The 19,697-nt window shown below is 30.7% G+C and overlaps 1 pseudogene; it reads left to right on the forward strand.

The window, feature by feature from the left end:
- Positions 1–8,948: 8,948 nt before the first annotated feature.
- Positions 8,949–9,961, forward strand: LOC150037578 (serine/threonine-protein phosphatase 7 long form homolog; annotated as a pseudogene).
- The last annotated feature ends 9,736 nt before the right edge of the window (positions 9,962–19,697 follow it).

Consider the following 19,697-nt stretch of genomic DNA (forward strand, 5'->3'; position numbering starts at 1 on the left):
CCGTATTTTGCTGCCAGTGGACTTTCGACAGTAGCCTCTTCACAGTACCATGGTGGACATCCTCTTCCTCATGTGTACCCAGTTCAATCTCAGTTTCGAATAGGTGATTCCGTTGAAGAAAATCCCATGACCTATGGACAGAAAAATTCCAGATTTGAATCTCATGGGTAACTCCAACAACAATTGGTTAGCCTCCAGCAACAGATGGCCGCCCTTGGAGCCAAATTGAATGGCCATGATTCTTCCCCGATGTATTCAGAAAATTCGATATCAATGTTTCCTACTCTTTCTACTACTAATCTTTTATCTGGGACTATAGGAAATTCTGCAGGAATGATCACGGGAGAGAAGCTGAATGGATAAATTACTTCTCTTGGTCCCAAACAATTAAAATGGTTCTTGAGAGACGTCATAAGTTTGGATATTTAACTGGAGAGATACCATGACCGAATCTTGGGGATCCTCAAGAGCGTGTCTGGAAGGCAGAGGATTCTTTGCTTCGCTCGATGTTGATTAGTAGCATGGAACCAAAAATTAGGAAACCTTTACTCTATTCAGCCACTGCCCGAGATATTTGGGATGCAGTCCAACGGTTATATTTGAGGTGTCAGAACGCATCCCGTCTGTATACTCTACGTAAACAGGTTCATGAATGCAAATAATGGAGCATGGATGTAACGTCATACTTCAAGAAAATGTTGTTGTTATGGCAAGAAATGAATCTATGTCGGGAGATCATCTGGAACTGCCCGCAAGATGGAATTCAATACTTAAAGATAGAAGAGGTTGAACGTGTGTATGATTTTTTTGCAGGGTTGCACCCCAAATTTGATACAGTTCGAAGTCGAATACTAGGGCAGAAACCAATACCGTCTCTCGTGGGGGTCTGTTCAGAGGTTAGATTGGAAGAAGATAGATTAAGTGCAATGAATGGGTCGGGTGTTACCACTGTAGAGTCAGCTGCCTTTGGGGTGAAGTCCGCTGGATCTGATGGTGACAAACAGAATAGTAAAACACCCCCAGTGTGTGAGCATTGCAAAAAACAGTGGCACACAAAGAATCAGTGCTGGAAATTGCATGGTCGCCCTCCGAATGGTAAACGTCGCCCTCCAAATGACAAGTTGAGATCTCGTTGTGCTCTAGTGAGTGAATTAGTTGAAAGGGTCGCACAACCTCAGACACAGCCTCCAGTGATCAACCCTGGTGATTCAGGTACCATAGGGATCGGAACAGTTGCTCAATCAGGTAACCCTCAATCTTTTAGTTTCCTTGTTGAAGGGAATGAGTTATGGATTCTAGATTCAAGAGCGACCGATCACTTGACTAGCTCATCTAACCGATTTCTCTCATACTATCCAAGCGTTGGAAATGAGAGGATTTGAATTGTGGATGGGTCTTTCGCCCCTGTTGCTAGAAAAGGCAGACTGTCACCATTTCAGGGATTAACTCTGCAAAATGTCCTACACGTGCCTAAAATTTCTTACAACTTATTATCAATAAGTAAAATAACAAAAGATTTGAACTGTAGAGTTGTCTTCTCACTAGATGTTGTTTTGTTTTAGGACTTGAGCTCGGGGAAGATGATTGGCACTGCCCGATATGACAGAGGCCTCTATTTCCTTTCTGAAGATGCTTCCTCCAGGAGTTTGTTAAGGACTAGTCTTTTATCTTCTTTTACTATGTCTGAAACAAATTATTTATTGTGGCATTTTCGTCTTGGACATTCGAGTTTTCAATATATGCGATATTTTTTTCCTCATTTATTCCATAATGTGAATGTTTCTTCGTTATCTTGTGATGTTTGTATACGTGCTAAACAACCTCGTGTGTCTTTTGTTTCTCAGCCCTATAAACCTTCCCAGCCTTTCCACCTGGTCCACAGTGATGTTTGGGGTCCCTCAAACATCTCTACCCTGTCTGGTAAACGGTGGTTTGTAACTTTCATCGATGACCATACCCGACTTACATGGGTATATCTCCTAGCTGATAAGTCTGAGGTTCTACCTACCTTCAAACAATTCTATACCAATATATTAACACAATTCAACATAAAGATTGTCATTCTTCGGAGTGACAATGGTCGTGAGTTTGTCAATCACACCCTCCAGGAATTCCTAGCGTCAAAGGGGATCATCCATCAAAACTCGTGTGCGTATACTCCACAACAAATGGGGTGGTTGAACGAAAAAAACGCCATCTCATTGAAGTTGCTCGTTCCTTGATGATTCCAGCATCTCTCTCTTCATACCTATGGGGAGATGCGGTTCTTACCGCAGCTCATCTCATTAATAGAATGCCTTCACGAGTTCTAAAGTTTCAAAGCCCTTTTGAGTGCTTCAAAGAGTCCTATCAGTCTACCCGTCTTATTCCTGAGGTCTCTCTTCGTGCGTTTGGGTGTACAGCTTTTGTTCATACTCGTGGTCCATACTGGACTAAGTTTTCTCCACGGGCTCAAAAATGTGTGTTTGTCAGGTATCCCCTTCATCAGCGAGGCTATAAATGCTTTCACCTATCTTCTAGAAAATATTTTGTCACTATGGATGTTACGTTCCTTGAAGATAAACCGTTCTTTCCGTTTAGTCATCTTCAGGGGGAGACCACGAATGAAGAGACTAACAGTTCCACGTACTTCATACCTATTAACTTCAATCTTGAGCCTAATCCTAATATTCTTGGACCCAGTCTACCTAGTCTTGAACCTAACTCTGCTCCTGTTGTTCCTGTGTCTGTCCTTCCTACTAGACAAGTGCCCTGGATAACATACTATAGGAAGAATCTCAGAAAGGAAATTCAGGAAACCCCTGGTGTTCCATCGGAAAGTATCCAAGCGTCGGAACCAGCTCAGGTTCAAGATTCTGTTGTTTCAGAGGAGATTCTTGAAGAGAAGTCTGAGAACATAGAAAATAATGAGATGAGCTCAGAGAAGGTTGAAATTTCAGGAGGTAATGAGGTGCTGAAAGATCCTCAAAAAGATGCAGAATTGACTCAGAAGTTTGATACTGATGAGGGACAGACGAAAACTGATAACTATGATACCACTTTGGATATGCCAGTTGCTCTGAGAAAGGGAACCAGGTCATGTAGAAAGTACTCTTTGCATAGTTTTCTGACCTATAGTAACTTATCTCCTGGTTTTAAGGCTTTCACTACTCAACTGGATGCTCTAGCAATACCTACTAGTGTACATGCGGCCATGGAAGTTCCCGAGTGGAAAGCAGCAGTAATGGAGGAAATGAGAGCTCTTGAGGCAAATAAGACTTGGGAGTTAGTAGCTCTCCCTAGAGGTCACAAAACAGCTGGTTGTAAATGGGTGTTCACAGTGAAGTATAAGTCTGACGGAACGCTCGAGAGATATAAGGCCAGGTTAGTTGCTAAAGGTTTCACTCAGATATGGGATTGATTATTCAGAAACCTTTTCCCCAGTGGCTAAGTTAAACATGATTTGTGTTCTTCTGCCTGTCGCCGTAAATAAAGATTGGCCCCTACATCAACTAGATGTAATGCCTTCCTAAATGGTGAGTTAGAAGAGGAAGTTTACATGAGTCCACCTCCAAGTTTCGAAGCTAAGTTTGGGAATCATGTTTGCAAACTCAGGAAGTCTTTATATGGGTTGAAGCAGTCCCCTAGGGCATGATTTGACAGGTTCACCGTGTTTGTAAGTCCCAAGGTTTGTTCGGGGGCATTCTGATCATACCTTGTTTACCAAAAAATCACTCTTAGGGAAGATTGTTGTGTTGATGACATCATCTTATCAGAAGATGACAAGGCAGAAATTGCTAAACTAAAACAGAGGATGGCAGGTGAATTTGAAATCAAGGATCTTGGTAGTTTGAGGTATTTTCTTGGGATGGAAGTGGCAAGATCAAAAGCAGGAATATCTGTATCTCAATGGAAATACACTCTGGACTTGTTGAAGGAAACAGGAATGACTAGATGCAAACCCATTGACACTCCTATTGAGGTCAATAGCAAACTGAAAAGCATTTCAGAAGGAGTTCCTGTGAATAAGGAGAGGTATCAACGTTTGATAGGAAAACTAATTTACTTATCTCATACTAGGCCTGATATCTCCTATGCTGTGAGTGTGGTAAGTCAGTTCATGCAGAGTCCATATAAGGAGCACATGGAAGCTGTGACTCAAATTTTGAGATAACTGAAGTCCACCCTTGGGAAGGGCTTAGTGTTCAGAAAACATGACACACGGAGCATCGAGGCTTATACTGACTCAGATTGGGCCGGATCTGTGACTGACAGAAAGTTAACTTCAGGGTACTGTACCTTTGTGTAGAGAAATTTGATAACTTGGCGGAGTAAAAAACAGGGTGTAGTGGCCAAAAGTAATGCTGAGGCAGAGTATAGAGCTATGAGTCTGGGAATGTGTGAAGAAATCTGGTTGCATAAAGTTTTATCTGATCTTCATCAGAGTAGTCCGAGGCCTATGAAACTGTATTGTGATAATAAGGCTGCCATCAGTATTGCTAATAATCTCGTGCAACATGATAGAACCAAACATGTAGAAATTGACAGACACTTTATTAAAGAAAAGTTAGACCGCAGAGCTATCTGTATTCCCTATGTACCTTCAGTCCAACAGGTTGCAGATGTTCTTACGAAAGGGTTATCAAGACAGACGTTTGAAGCTTATATTAGCAAGTTGAGTCTTGCCGATATCTATGCCCCAACTTGAGAGGGAGTGTTGAAATACGTTGAATTAGCCCTAAGGGCATTTTTGTAATTTATACTATATTTGCTAAATTAGGGTTTCACCTCATCTTATTTATATCTGAGGTTGGGGTCTATTGTATGTATGACATTAAAATAATAAGGTCTTTTCTATCGTGGTTTTTCTTCCCTGAATTAGGGTTTTCTACGTAAACTCCTTGTATCGTTTCTTTCTCTTCTATTTCAATAAAAACACATCATTTTTATACCTTATTAATGAGTTCACAATTCTCTAGACTTTACAACTCCACTCATTGCCTCAAATATCTCCTAAAGTGGTCTTTGGAGCATCGACTTGAGTTGAAATGAATTGGTTTTTTCTATTCAACTCAGTGTTTGGTCCATCAACTTCACTAGTCAGTGTTAAATAACTTAACTTTATTAATTTCAATTGTGTTCATTATTGAAGTTTGCATGTTTACTAAGGAACTCTATCACCTCCTGCTTTTCAATTGAGTGTTAAAATTTTAGAAAAATATGTGTGCAATTGAAAGGTTAAACGAACAAAAATAACCAATGAAAATTATAATTTTCTAGATTACAAAAATTGCACAAGATACCTTTGACTTAACTCAACTTTTAAATCCAAAACACATACTTCCTAAATCAAAGCTAAATAATTTTATATCTTAAACACAAACTTTTGAATTCCGCGTACATATTACTCTAATTAAAAGTAAAGGTAACATGTTTTGTTGGTTAATTTACTATTACAAAGTTCGACCCTTACACGAGGTTATTTGTCTTTCCCTCTTTAAACTTATTCTTTTACTCCATAATGATTTGATTGACTGATGGAAAATTGATTGCGAAATGATACGAAAAATCTATCAAATCAACAATCTTTTGAATTCCTATTTAATTTCAAATTCCACTAAAAATCACATTCAAAGGAAGCCCTTAGTGCTTACAAAAGAGCAACCCGTGAATTTGTCAAATGCCTTATCCACCACTTGTGGAATAAATATCAGTTAACAAAAAGCCAAAAATATCATAATAATTCATTTAGAAAAAAATAATGGAACTAAATTATATATATATATATATATATATATATATTTGACAAAAAGTTTATATTCTAATAGTACTTTGATGCAAGCTTTTCAAAAAGTAAAAGTGGATGCATCACAATTAATCGAAGTTTCTTTATCTTTTGAAAATAATCAAAGTTTCATTGTTTTCATAAATATATATGAATACGATCATGAATAATATATTAAGATGTCATGTCACGTAAGCATATTATCAGTTAGTTATATATATATATATATATATATACATACATATACATATATGGATTTTTTTTTTTTTTAAATATTGTGATTAGGAAAACTATTTAGAAAAATATAGTGGTTTTGAAACTATTTAGAAATCTATGGTTGTTTTGGAGATTTCGAGGCGGAGATTTAGTTTAAAATATTTTGTCGAGGGTTCAACCCTCAACGTGTCGAAAATTAAAGAAGAGATCGAGAGTTTGACCCTCGACCTGAGAAGAGGACAAGGGTTCAACCCTCGACCTGTCGAAAATTAAAGAAGAGATCGAGGGTTTGATCTTCAACCTAAAGGAAATTGAGAAGAGGACGAGGGTTCAACCCTCGACCTGTCGAAAACCAAAGAAGATCTGTAAGGGAAGATGAGAAAATTTGAAAGAGGTCGAGGGTACCCTCGGCCTCTCGAAAATTATAGAACAAACCCTCAACCTCTAAAAAATTATAGAATAAACCCTCGATCAAAAGGAAATTAAAAAATCGTTTAGTAATTATATACACAATCGCACACAATCGTTTAGTAAAATTACTATGTGATCGTTTAGTAATTCTTTATTAACGTAACAATAGATGCAAACTTCCGGAAAGAACAAGTGAACGATGAACAACTTCTTTATTAGAAGCTAAACGATCGTTTACAATCTCTCCACGATTGCTCAGTATGACTAAACGATCGATTACTAAATCCTCTGTGATTGGTCATAAACTCCTACACGATCGCTTAACTATTACTATTACACGATCACCTTCTCAGAACCTATACGATCGCATACTTTTTACTATACGATCGTATACCAAAAGTTATATGATCGCTGAGCTTTACTACACGTTCGCCTAGTGGAAGTAGACGATGAGCGGCACGCTGCGATGGTCTCTCCGCGACAGCGTCTTCCGAACTCCCACTCTCGAGAGCTCTCTTTTCTCACTACACGATCGCCCACAAACTCCTATACGATCACTTAGCTATTACAATTAGACGATCGCCTTCTCAAAACCTATACGATCACCTACCTTTTACTATACGATCGTATACCAAATGCTACACGATCGCTAAGCTTTACTACACAATCGTATAGTGGAAGTATACAATGAGGGCACGCTACGATGGCCTCTCGAGAGCTCTCTTTCCTCACTACACGATCGCTCACAAACTCCTACATACTTACCTATTACAGATAGACGATGGCCTTCTCAAAACCTATACGATCGCATACCTTTTACTATACAGTCGTATACCAAATGCTACACGACCGCATAGTAGAAGTACACGATGAGGGCACACTGCGATAGCCTCTCAAGAGCTCTCTTTCCCTACTACACGATCGCCCACAAACTTCTATACGATCGCTTAGCTATTACAATTAGACGATTTCCTTCTCAAAACCTATACGATGGTCTACCTTTTACTATACGATCGTATACCAAATGCTACACGATCGCTAAGCTTTACTACACGACCGCCTAGTGGAAGTACACGATGAGGGCACGTTGTGATGGCCTCTTGAGAGCTCTCTTTCCTCACTACACGATCGCCCACAAAACTCCTACACGATTGCTTACCTATTACAGGTCCACAAACGTTCAAATATTGAGGCTAAACAGGTCCGAGCGGTACTGCTCCTTAATTTCAACCTGTACCGCATGAAGATTACTGGATCATGCACCCTAATATACTCATCTTACTTCCTGATCCATCGTTGTTGAGAAAACTTGGTAGACCGAAACGTTCACGTTATCACAACGAAATGGATTAGACATAACCAGTCACTCGACAACGATGTGGATTTTGTAATTAGTTAGGCCATAATCGAAGGAACTGTCCTTCGTTACTAAGACGGGCTCTAGATAGTTAGGGATTGAAAAATAAATATTTTTTTATTATATATTCATTTTATTGTATATTCAATTTTTTTTATTATAATTTATCGTATATTCAATTTTTTATAATAATTTATTGTATATTTTTTTTTTTTTATTGTAATCTATAAAGTTATACATTATTCTTTTATTTGATAAATAAATTAGACACTTTTATTGTACATTCAATTTTTTTATTGTAGTCTATAAAGTTATACATTATTCTTTTTATTAAGTTGTACATTATTCTCTTAGTTAAGTTGTACATTATTTAATTGATAAATAAATAATCTTTTTATCACGTATATTTAACTAAGTGTAGATACTTTTATTGTATATTCAATCTTTTTTATTATAATTTATAAAGTTGTACATTGTTCTCTTAATTAAGTTGTACATTATTTAATTGAGAAATAAATAATATTTTTATCATGTATATTTAATTAAGTGTAGATACTTTTATTGTATATTCAATTTTTTTTATCATAATTTGTAAAGTTGTACATTATTCTTTTAATTAAGTTGTACATTATTCGTTTAATTAGGTTGTACATTATTTAATTAAGTTAATTAAGTTGTACATTATTCTTCTAATTGAGAAATAAATATTTTTTAATTGAGAAATAAATATATTTTTTTCTTTTAGATCATGGCTTTAAACCCAGGACCTGTTGATCATGATGTTTTGTACGGCCAGTCTATTCATCGATCATCTGTTGTATAGCGAGATCGTACTACTGGAGAAATATCTTGCAAGCGTCGAGAGACAGTTCTCCAGTGCACTATCCCACTCCACCCTCGAATACTATCGCTACTGCATACATCTGGATTCTATGGGCTGCCAGATTGGGATTTAACTGACATCTGATCACAGCCTTGGTCGAGAGATGGAGGCCCGAGATGCATACATTTCATATGTCTGATGGAAAGTGCACTATCACTCTACAAGACATAGAAGTGTTGTTGGAGCTACCTGTTGACGGTGAGTCGGTCACCGGAGATGACTGGTCACAAGTTTGTCAACTGTACCTCGGTGTGACCCCACCTACCGAAAAAATTAAAGGATCGAGGTTAAGTTTGATATGGTTAGAAACATAATTCCATGAGCTCATAGATAATGCAGACGAGGAAACCGTCATAAGATATGTGCGAGCATATATACTACAAATGATAGGTGGAAGTCTGTTTTCCGAAAAATCAAGTCATTTTATTTACTTGATGTTCCTGTCAACATTAGCTAACCTCTATGATGCGGGGCGGTATTCGTGGGGTGAAGCATGTTTGACATGGTTGTATAGGCAACTATGCAAAGCAACAAGATCTGAGGTTCGAGAGATATTTGGACCTCTCATACTTTTGCAACTATGGGCTTGGGAGCGATTTCCAACAATAGCTCCACAGCTACAACATGTTAATGAAACTCAGTTAACTAGACAAGCCTACGGTTCTTAGTATGTTGTTTTAATTCAATTTAATTTTTATATCTCTGGTTTAGTTAATTTATATTCTAAATTATCAATTTAAAAATTTAGATGGAGAGACAAATTTGTGTGACTAGGACAGCCACACATGTAGTCAGCTAGTACAGATACATGTTTGATCTGCTTCAACCTGATCAGGTACATTACACTGAACCTAATTGATTATTTTATACATATTTTTATTGTATTTGTCTTTAATGTTCTCCAATATAATATTTTGTGTTTCAGTTTATTTGAGAGCCGTACAAAATTATTGTGCATACTTTGCCCAATTTCTGTACGAATGGTCAAAACATATGGCGAACGATGAGTCCTCTCATATGTTTTCACATTGATGAGTGGCATCTTCCTGACAGGGTGATGAGACAATTCGGTTTTCAGCAGGATGTCCCATCGCCTTGTAATACTGAACCCCTACTGCATGATATCGACTTAAGAACGGTAAATTTGTCCGAAAAAGTTGCACATTTGGTAGTGCGATGGCACTATCGTATAAGGTTTATTGCAGTAGGGGTTTCTATTGAACAGTTTAACAGGGATGTCACTCAAGACTACATTCATTGGTATAACAATATCACAAGGCGCTACGTCACTTGTCCGGGAGCAGATGTGGTTCATCTAGTAAATGAATGAATATTATATAATTTAAATTTATTTTAAATTTTATCTAATTGTTTTATAATTCACAGAGATCGAACAACAGTAGACTCCGTGATGTTGCGAATGATCTGAACCAGGTTCTTGCTATATGTAGTGACAACCAAAGCTATATGGAGGAGATACATTATATGTACGATATACCTATTGTTCCTCCACTAGCTCCTAGACGTATAGGACCTGTACGGGAAAATGATGAGTTTGATGAGGTTGTCCATAATGTAGAAGAGTTGCCCCTGTGATGCAGACACAGAGTCAAACTGATTATGTTAGTCCAATGATGATGATGCCAGCATTTGATTCAGGACATTATGACTTAGAGGCCGGTCCTTCGTCTTCATACGTGCATGGACATGGTCAGGGTCATGGAGAGCATAATGAATATTTATATCATGAAGTGTTTGCAGAGGTACCAAAGCAACATCAAGAAGAACCAGAGCAACCTCAAATTCGAAGTCGACGACGACAATCAGCTTGAAATCGACGACGTCCGCCTTGTGGGACACATTAATTTTTGTAATTATTTTTATATAAATGAGATATTTTAATTTACATTTTTATTTTTATTTTTATGAGATATTATTTTTAGAGTTTAAATAAAATAATAAAATATTTTTAGAATTTTTTTTATAAAATAGAAAATTAAAAAAAAAAAAAAAAAGAAGTAAGGGTGGATGGTTCAAAATTCGACTTATTAAAACTACCCTATTTTTTTAATTTTCCCTATATATATATACTCTTTCTGAAAAAACAAAAACCAGCTAAATACTTTATATTTAGTCTAAATAAATTTATGATAACGATACAAACTATAAAATTATCTTGTCAGTTGTGTTTGAATTTATGATAAAAATCATTATCCTGTCTAGGATATTTTTCAATACAATACGTCCATAAAAAATATGCATATTGTAATTATGAGAATGACGTGTAGGACCATCCATATTTTAAGTACACTTATCTTTGTTTAATGTTTCACATTAATCCAATATAATCTTAAATATTGGCTCCACGTGTCATTAGGTACAACCGTCATCATTATTTGGCTAGTGGAGCGTCGTCCTATTAGCCTTTTGACTGTCCAAGGCATTCCATTAAAAGCTATGTTTGTGATTGATTTTGAAGTCGTTAGAAAGTGATTATGAACAAATTTTTAAGTCCCTTTAGTAAAAAGTTTTTATTCTGTTGTATGTTTTCAGATACATCCAATTTAGTAAATATGTGTTTCCAAGATAACTCGAATTTTATAAAATAAAAAAATAATAATAAAAATAAAATTTTATTTATTTTTATTTTATCCATATTTTAAATTTTAATATATAATAGAAATGTAACGTATCGGGTTATAAATTCAATTAAGTTTTTTGAAAAATATAATATTTATTATGTAATGTATTATAAATTATATAATATTATAAAATAATAATTATATATCTTTTTAAAATATAAATCATATTTCTAAATAAATTAACAAATAGTTTATTATCAACTAAATTTTAGCTACATCTAGTTTTATGATTTATAAATGTATACTATCAAACGCATTTTAAACATCTGTTTAAATTATAATCTAATTTTTGAATCGACTACTAAACACATATTTGAAAACATAAAATACAATTTTGTTTACATTAATTATTGTTTTCAAATTTTCTACTAAACAGGTCTTTAAGGTTTTTTTTTATTTTCATTATTTTTTTTAAGCATGTGGGATAGGGAAAATGGACCTTGAAGTTATTGTAGATAGCTAATGCAACTATGCTCATTTTCGCTAAAAGTTTTAGGGTTTGTTTAGTAGAGAATCTAAAAAATATACATTTGAAAACAGAAAATTCAATGAAAATATAGTTGTATTTCATGTTTCAAATTTTCATATGTAGTTGGTAGCGAATATATATATATATATATATATATATATATATATATATATATATATATATATATCAAATATATATATAAACAATTGTTTTAAATGTATTTGATATTACTTTTATAAATCATAAAACTAATTGTAGTCATCCATTAAATATTAGTTGACGATAAACTATTATTAGTTTATTTATAATCATGTTTCCTATTAAAATATAGTTTATTTATAATCATGTTTCCTATTAAAAAAAAGTTTGTACAATTATTATTTTGTAAGACTATATAATTTATAATACATTACAAATTTACCTTATAACTTGACATTTTGTATTTCCAAATGTTGTTATCTTTTATTTAATATAATTATACATTTTGAAAATTAAAAATTAAGTAATTGAACACAATGAAAACGTAAAAATGTTGTTTTTAGAATTTACACTGTTTAAATTATATAAACTAAAAAAAGAGTTTTCAAAAATCAAATTCGAATTTTCTGTCGAACACATATTTGTCAAATTCAATGAATCAAATAGACTTTTAGCTATTTTTCATTATTAAGATTGACTTCCTACCAAACTAAAAGACTCTTCACTTTTATTCTATATAACTTTTTTTTCATTTTTAAGTTTAAGATTTACTAAACGCTTAATTATATGTATTAATTATAAGTAATTTTATAAATATTTTTGAAAGCTAAGACAACTTTGAATTAAATATAAGAAAAAGAATAAAAGAAAAGGAAGGGTGGAGAGAAGGGGTACCAAATAGGCATAAAGACATTTGAAACAAAGATTTTCAAAGCCACAAGAAAAATAAAAAGAAACATTTGATTGGATACAAATTTATTTACTACTTAAATCTCAAATTTTGAGGTTTTAATTTATAAACAAAAGTATTAATTTGATCCCTTATGTTTCATTATTTTCCTATTATACATATTTATACATGAGTGAAAGATACACTAATTGTCAAATGAGCATATTTTAACTGTAATTAGCATATATATTACTTTATTCGAGGTTGAAAGTTCAAATATCCTTGACCTCCATTTAGTGTACTAAAACAAGAAATTGATAATAATTAACTTTATATAATGTAATACTTAATGAGTTTATAATAATTTAGTGAATAAGTTAAGTTGCTTGAGCTTTCGTTAGAAAAAAAAAAACTAGAGTTTAATTAATTAATGTAAATGTAGAGAATAAATGGAAAAAAAATCTCTCTCAAATATCTAATTTCTTTTTAATATTATGTCACATAATATATCATAACTTATTTTAACATTCAAAATGGTATAAGAAGAATAGACAAAGACGAATGCAAATTCTCCCATCTATAGAGGCTTGATGAATTGGACGTTTCCAGTTATCGTTCTCTTTCCAATCATTAATCGATTATCGTTCTTACAAAATTTGTTAATAATTTTTGTGTCGATCATTTTCATTGAAAAATTAGACGAGTAGGGTTTCGTATGATTTTTTTTTCTTAATACACATTTAATGTTTTATTTAGGTGAAGGAAAAACAAAACTTGGGAAATGAAGAAAAGAATAAATAAAAAGTGAATAATGAAAATGAGGAAGACCAAAAGATATTAAAACAAGGAATGCCACAAACAAGGAATTCCTTCCTCATTTTAGGTAAGGTTCCAACAAAGAAATTTTGTCTCCTATTCACATTTACTAACAACATAATTGAAAATTATTAAAATATCCCAAATTCAATTGGAGATAGTAGAAAATTGGAATGTCATAGAAAAAAATAAATATTCAAATATGGATTAAAACAAATATTGTTATTATTATTTTATACAATACTTTGATCAATTCAAAGTTGACACAAACAAATATTATAAAAAAAAATGTATTAAAAAATAGCATTATCAATATGTTTAGAAGTAATTTTAAATTATTAAAAATCATTTTTATCATTTTCAGAATAAATATAAAAGATACTTTTTAATTATTTAATATCAAATCTGATGATAAAAAATTGCTAAAATATAAAATATTAAGTTAATTTTAAATAATAAAAGATAATAATATTTAGAATAATATTGAATATGTTAAAAAAAATTAATTTTAATGATTTTAAAATTACTTTCTAAATACCGGATATTGTCTGGCTAAAAAAAATGGTGCAAGTCATAGGTGTTCAAATATAAATATTAAATAATAGGGTCATTTCCGTCCAATAAAAGAAGAAAAAAAAAATAATTGGTTTTGGTGGGATAACCGACCTTGTCGGCTGTTGGAGCTTTATTAAAGTATCTGCTTTATTCCATGAAGGCCCTCTTTGGTCTTCAGAATGTCTAACAACTATTGCGACAAATTCTTAATTTTTTTAAAACATTTTGATTTGGAAGGTGTTAAAATTGATAAAGTACAGGCACATACAGATATAAGATATAGATACGATAAAATACAACGATACACTAATTTCTAAAATATTAAGATATTGATACGTTGAATATACTTTTTTTTCTTAAAAAACAAGATATAAATAAATTCAGCATATAAGTTAACGACAATAATACAAAAACAATACAAACACAAAAATGCAATACAAAAAACAATATCTAAAATGTTAAAGTCAAATAAGTATCGGTATCCGATATGTGCCTGATACGTTCTTTGCCCTCACATGAAGTATATGTGCTTCATAGGTTAAAACTAATATGGTGGGTGTTTATTAAATTCAAATTGATTGAATTACGCCAAATGTTCATCCAAATTACATATTTAATTATTTCTTTTCTTATTTTTTTTTTCTTTTGGGAAAATATATTTTTTTATCCGTACATTTTTTTAATCTAATTTATATTTGATCCTTAGGATTCAAAATATTGAACCCGTCTTACTTAAATTTTGAATTGGATTTTAATTTAGGCACCGTTTGATAACCATTTCGTTTTTGTTATTTGTTTTTTAAAAATTAAGTCTATTTCCTTCTCATTTCTTACAATGATTAAATTATTAGCAAAATTGCAAAGACAAAAACAAGTTCTTAAAAACTACTTTTTTCTTTTTGTTTTCAAAATTCGGCTTGATTTTTTAAATCATTAGTAAAAAATAGATAACAAATGAAGAAACTTGGAGATGAAAGTAATGTCGATAGGCTTGATTATCAAAATGAAAATAAAAAACCAAATGATTACCAAACTAGACTTTAGTTACTAAGTTTCATAATGTTACAATTTTACTTGAATTTGAATTTTGTTTCAATTTAGTTCAAGATTACACTTGTCACCTCAATTTTTTTTTTTTTTTTTTTTAATAAATGCTCTACTTCAATATTTGAAGGGAATATTTATGAATTAATTTAAAAAATTAGGAAGTGGAAATTTAAAAATAATTCAATAATGAAATTTAAATAACTATAATTTTTAAAAATTAATTTATTGAAATTAATATTTAAGACTGAATGTGAACATTTAGTGAACATTTGAGATTCAAAAAATAGTTTTCGAAACTTACAAACCAAATTGAAACAAAATTTAAATTTTAACAATAAAATCTTAAAACTCAATGACTTTAAACTCAAAACTTAAAAAATTAAAAATATAATATTTTGAAAATTCAAAAGCTAAAGACTATATATACAACAAACAAAAAAAAAGGATAGATATCAATTACCATTCAACTAGGTTCATATTAACATTATTTTCTTCTTTATTACATTAAATAGAATAAAATAGAAATTTGATCCTCGAACTTCACAGGATACCTCATTCCTTTTCTTGTGACCTGTTTGTGTAGTTTTATTTGCACGTATTTGTCATTTGCAAGTTCTTTTTCTTTTTTCTTTTTTTTTTTTTATCCCTTTCTTTTTGGTATTTAGCCTGCTCGTTATCTCAAATTTACGGTAGTGACAGAAATGCATAACCTGCGGGTAATTTTAAGAAAAGTGATGAAATGGGCACTTCCTGTTTCTGATAATTCCACTCAACTCGGAATTCGGAAACCAAAGCCTTGTATTTCACGCCTGTTCCCGTTTAAAAAAGAAGTTTCATATTGGTGGGGTGGTGCGTCCCCCTTTTTTCTTTATTTATTATTACTCTTTTTTCTTCCTTTTGTTTTTTTTTTCCTTTGATGCATGTGGGTCCCATCCTTTTTACCATATTATTTTGGTCTCCATTCCTTTTAGATTTATCGAAGATAATAATATGAATAATAGGAGAATAATTATTTTTTATCCATCTTGAGTTTTGTTTCAATTTAGCTCCTAAATTTTAAAATTTTACAATTTTAATCTTGAGATTTGATTTTGTTTCAATTTTTATTTATGTGTTTCTTGATTTTACAACATTTTTAACCTCATTTTTTTTATTAAATACTCACTTTCAATCATCGATGTCAAGTTTTATTAGTTAATTAAAAATAATTAATTAGTAAAGAATCAAGGTCGAAAGTATAAATCTTGAAACATAGAGACCAAATTGAAGCAAAACTCAAATGTCAAAGGAAAAATTATAGCAATTTGAAACTTAGAGACTAAATTAAAACCAAATTCAAAACTTAAAGGTGAAGTGTGTAATATTTTGATATCCATGAACTAAATAGAAACTATACTCAAAATTTAGAAACCAAAAAGATATTTTTTCTAATAATAATAATTTGCTTGTTCAATCTTAGTTCATGTAATTCTAATAAATTTTAAATTTAGTCATTCAAGGTTATTTTTATCGAAATTGACTAAATAATAATAATAATTTCATGTAATAAATTATAATATGTGAATATGTTTTAAAATCTTATCGTGGAAATGTTAATAAATAACAAAGAGATTTTTATTAAAAAAATCAACAACAAATAAGTATATAGACTAAATTTAAGACGAACTGAATTTGGGCATTTGAAAATTGAAGAACTATAATCAAACAAACTTCACAGGACAAGGATAAATAATGATATTTTAACTTATATTTTATATTTTTAGTTATTTGTATATAGAGTATGTAAGGTTTAAAATGTTAATGTTGACGGATGAAAATGTCGAAATCTTAATTTTACTAAATGTCAATAAAACGTAACTGATAATTAGTATTTTCAGTTTCGTCTTATTTTAATCTCTATATTTTTAAATATTGAAATTGAGTCGGATACTTTTAATGAATTTTAAAAATAGTCTCCTATTCTTGGTTTTAATGAATTTTAAATGAAAATATAAAATTCATTTAAAATGGGACATAATATGAGCCTGTTTTAAAAATTTATAGAAGAGAGACAAATAGAAACTTTTCCTTTTGAAAAGTTGATAAACTAGTAGACTAGTTTTAATATTTATTATAAAAATTGTACACTTAAAAAGAAAAAAAGTGGATTAAGATAGATAGAATAATTAAATCTAAAGTATAAGAAATAAAATGATATTTTAACCTTATGTATAAACAAAATTTACATCTCTCAAACAAATGAAACATTTTAAATAGATGTGAATATAATAACTATTCTTCTAAAATATTTTAAATGATCCTGACAGGAAAAAGAAGAACTAAGAGCTTCTGTATTTACAATGTTGAATTGACTTTATTAATTTATAGGATGAATTTAGTTAGATAGTTTGATATAAATTGGATTAGTTTGAAATATTGTCTTCTACTAACAATGAATAGATATTTTAAATTTTTGGATAACTTGTTTTGTAAGGAATTGTTTTGTTTATTCAATATATCTATATTTTTTTAATAATTATTTTGAAATAAGATATAAATTTCATGAAGATAAGACTAATGATATTTCTTTTTAAGAAAAAATAGAATAAATGACAAGCAATTTGATTTTGAAAAATAAAAATAGATCGAGCTTCAAATCTCTTTTGGTTATATAATACATACATTATAATCTCTAATGTTAATAATTAGGTGACATCCTCTCTATTCATGTAATTGTTTAACTGGAAATAAATTTTATTTAAGAAACTTTTTGTTTAAAATATTTGCAGTATCACGTATTTCTTAATAAATGTGCATATAAACTTATATATGCAATTCCATATATAAAAATAGTGTAGTTAATTTAAATATAGATGATTTATATGTAATCATCTGAGAAGTTCTTTAGAAAATACAGGTAAAGACAACTTACAGTGTTTTTTTTTTTTTTTTTAACGTGTCACTTAACTAGTAAATTCATATGAATGTAAATTATAAAAAAAACTATAGTACGGTGGACAAGAAAGATGATTGAGTTGTTGACTATACAAGTGAAGATTTTCATTGAAGAACGACATCCGACATGAGATTGTTCATACCCTAGTAAGTAGGTGGTTCGTGCCTTGAGATTGCATGGTCCTTAAATTGGCGAGAATATAACCTGTGTAATCATATAATGTGGAAGACTCGTATTTTGATTATATGAAAATATATACGTATTTTGAAATAATCATAATAAACATGAAACCTATGCATTTAGATGAGAAATGTGATTAATCGATCTATAAAAAGTTGTAGAAGTTTTATGATGATATAAGACTTTTTTATTTTTAGGGAATAATGATATATAGAAGACTTTTATTATCATAAACAAAATTAAAAAAACAATCATAGCATGAAAGATTCTTTAGACATAATTTGCAAGCCACTCCTAAATTATTTGAGGGATTCTTGAAGCAAACTACCAAAAATAATAGTCTAAAGTAAAAGCACATACGTACGGACAGAAAATATCGACAATTGATCAATTAAAGAATAAAATATATTCTATTTTAAAGAATATATGCATTCAGTTTATAAGTTTTCAAAATGTATCTTTTTAGCTCTCGAATTTTGAAGTGTCTGTATATTTTGTTTCTAAATTTTCTAAATTTACATTATTTAGTCTCTATATTTAAAAAAATAGATTTAAGGGTCTTTGCAGTTATTTTTTTTAATTATGATATTATATTAGAAAAATAATTATAAAAAACTTTTTTCTCTTTAAATTTATTCTTTAATTCAAAATTTCTTGTAATTATTTAAAATAATAGAAAAAAAAAATCAATGACCTTTTAAACATGTTCTTAAATATTTGGGGACTAAAATGATTCGTTTTAAAAATTTAGGGACCAAGTTAACCTATTTCAAAAATCTCAAGAACTAGAATGGTATGTTCCCAAAATTATGAGAACAAATATATATATTCTTCAAAATTCATGGATTATAAAAATAAAATTTCCAATATCTTTAGAAGCTTATTTGGATTGACATGAAAAAAATGTTTTTTTTTAAAAAACTCATTTTTATTTAAACACTCTACGAATTAAAATACACTTGAAATGTTATTTTGAGTGGTTGCGAAATACTTTGATTTTTTTTCTTTTCAAAAAGACTTATTTTTTAAATTAAAATTACAAACACACCCTACATATTTAAAAAATGGAGAGTTGGATATCAATGGTAAATATCAATCAATATCTCTCATGACCCATATATTCATGAAACATTAAAAAAGATCATAAATTAGTAATAAATATGGAACAATAATAACATATATAACTCAGTAAAATAGTAAACATAACTTGTTTGACTGGGAGTCCTCCACAATCCCATAATTAAATGATACTATCTATACAAATTTTATCCAAAATATCTCATATGTAAAAATTGTGATTTTTTCAGCTATATATAAAAACAAATCTTTCCCACTCCAAGCTAATATGGGTTGATGTAGAGCTTTATTTGAAATTTAAATCCACTGATGTCAAATATATTATTTCTTTATATTCATATAAGGAAATAAATTAAAAAAAAAAAGAGGAAACATAAATTGGGATACTTCAATGAAAAAAAAAAGTGAGAATAACCTTTGCCATTGGTCCTTTAGTTGCCCTAATACATGTTATTTATATGTACATCCTTCACAGTT

Source organism: Benincasa hispida, chromosome 2 (assembly GCF_027475165.1).
Source record: "Benincasa hispida cultivar pf3 chromosome 2, pf3_genome.v1.1, whole genome shotgun sequence".
NCBI classification, from domain to species: Eukaryota; Viridiplantae; Streptophyta; class Magnoliopsida; order Cucurbitales; family Cucurbitaceae; genus Benincasa; species Benincasa hispida.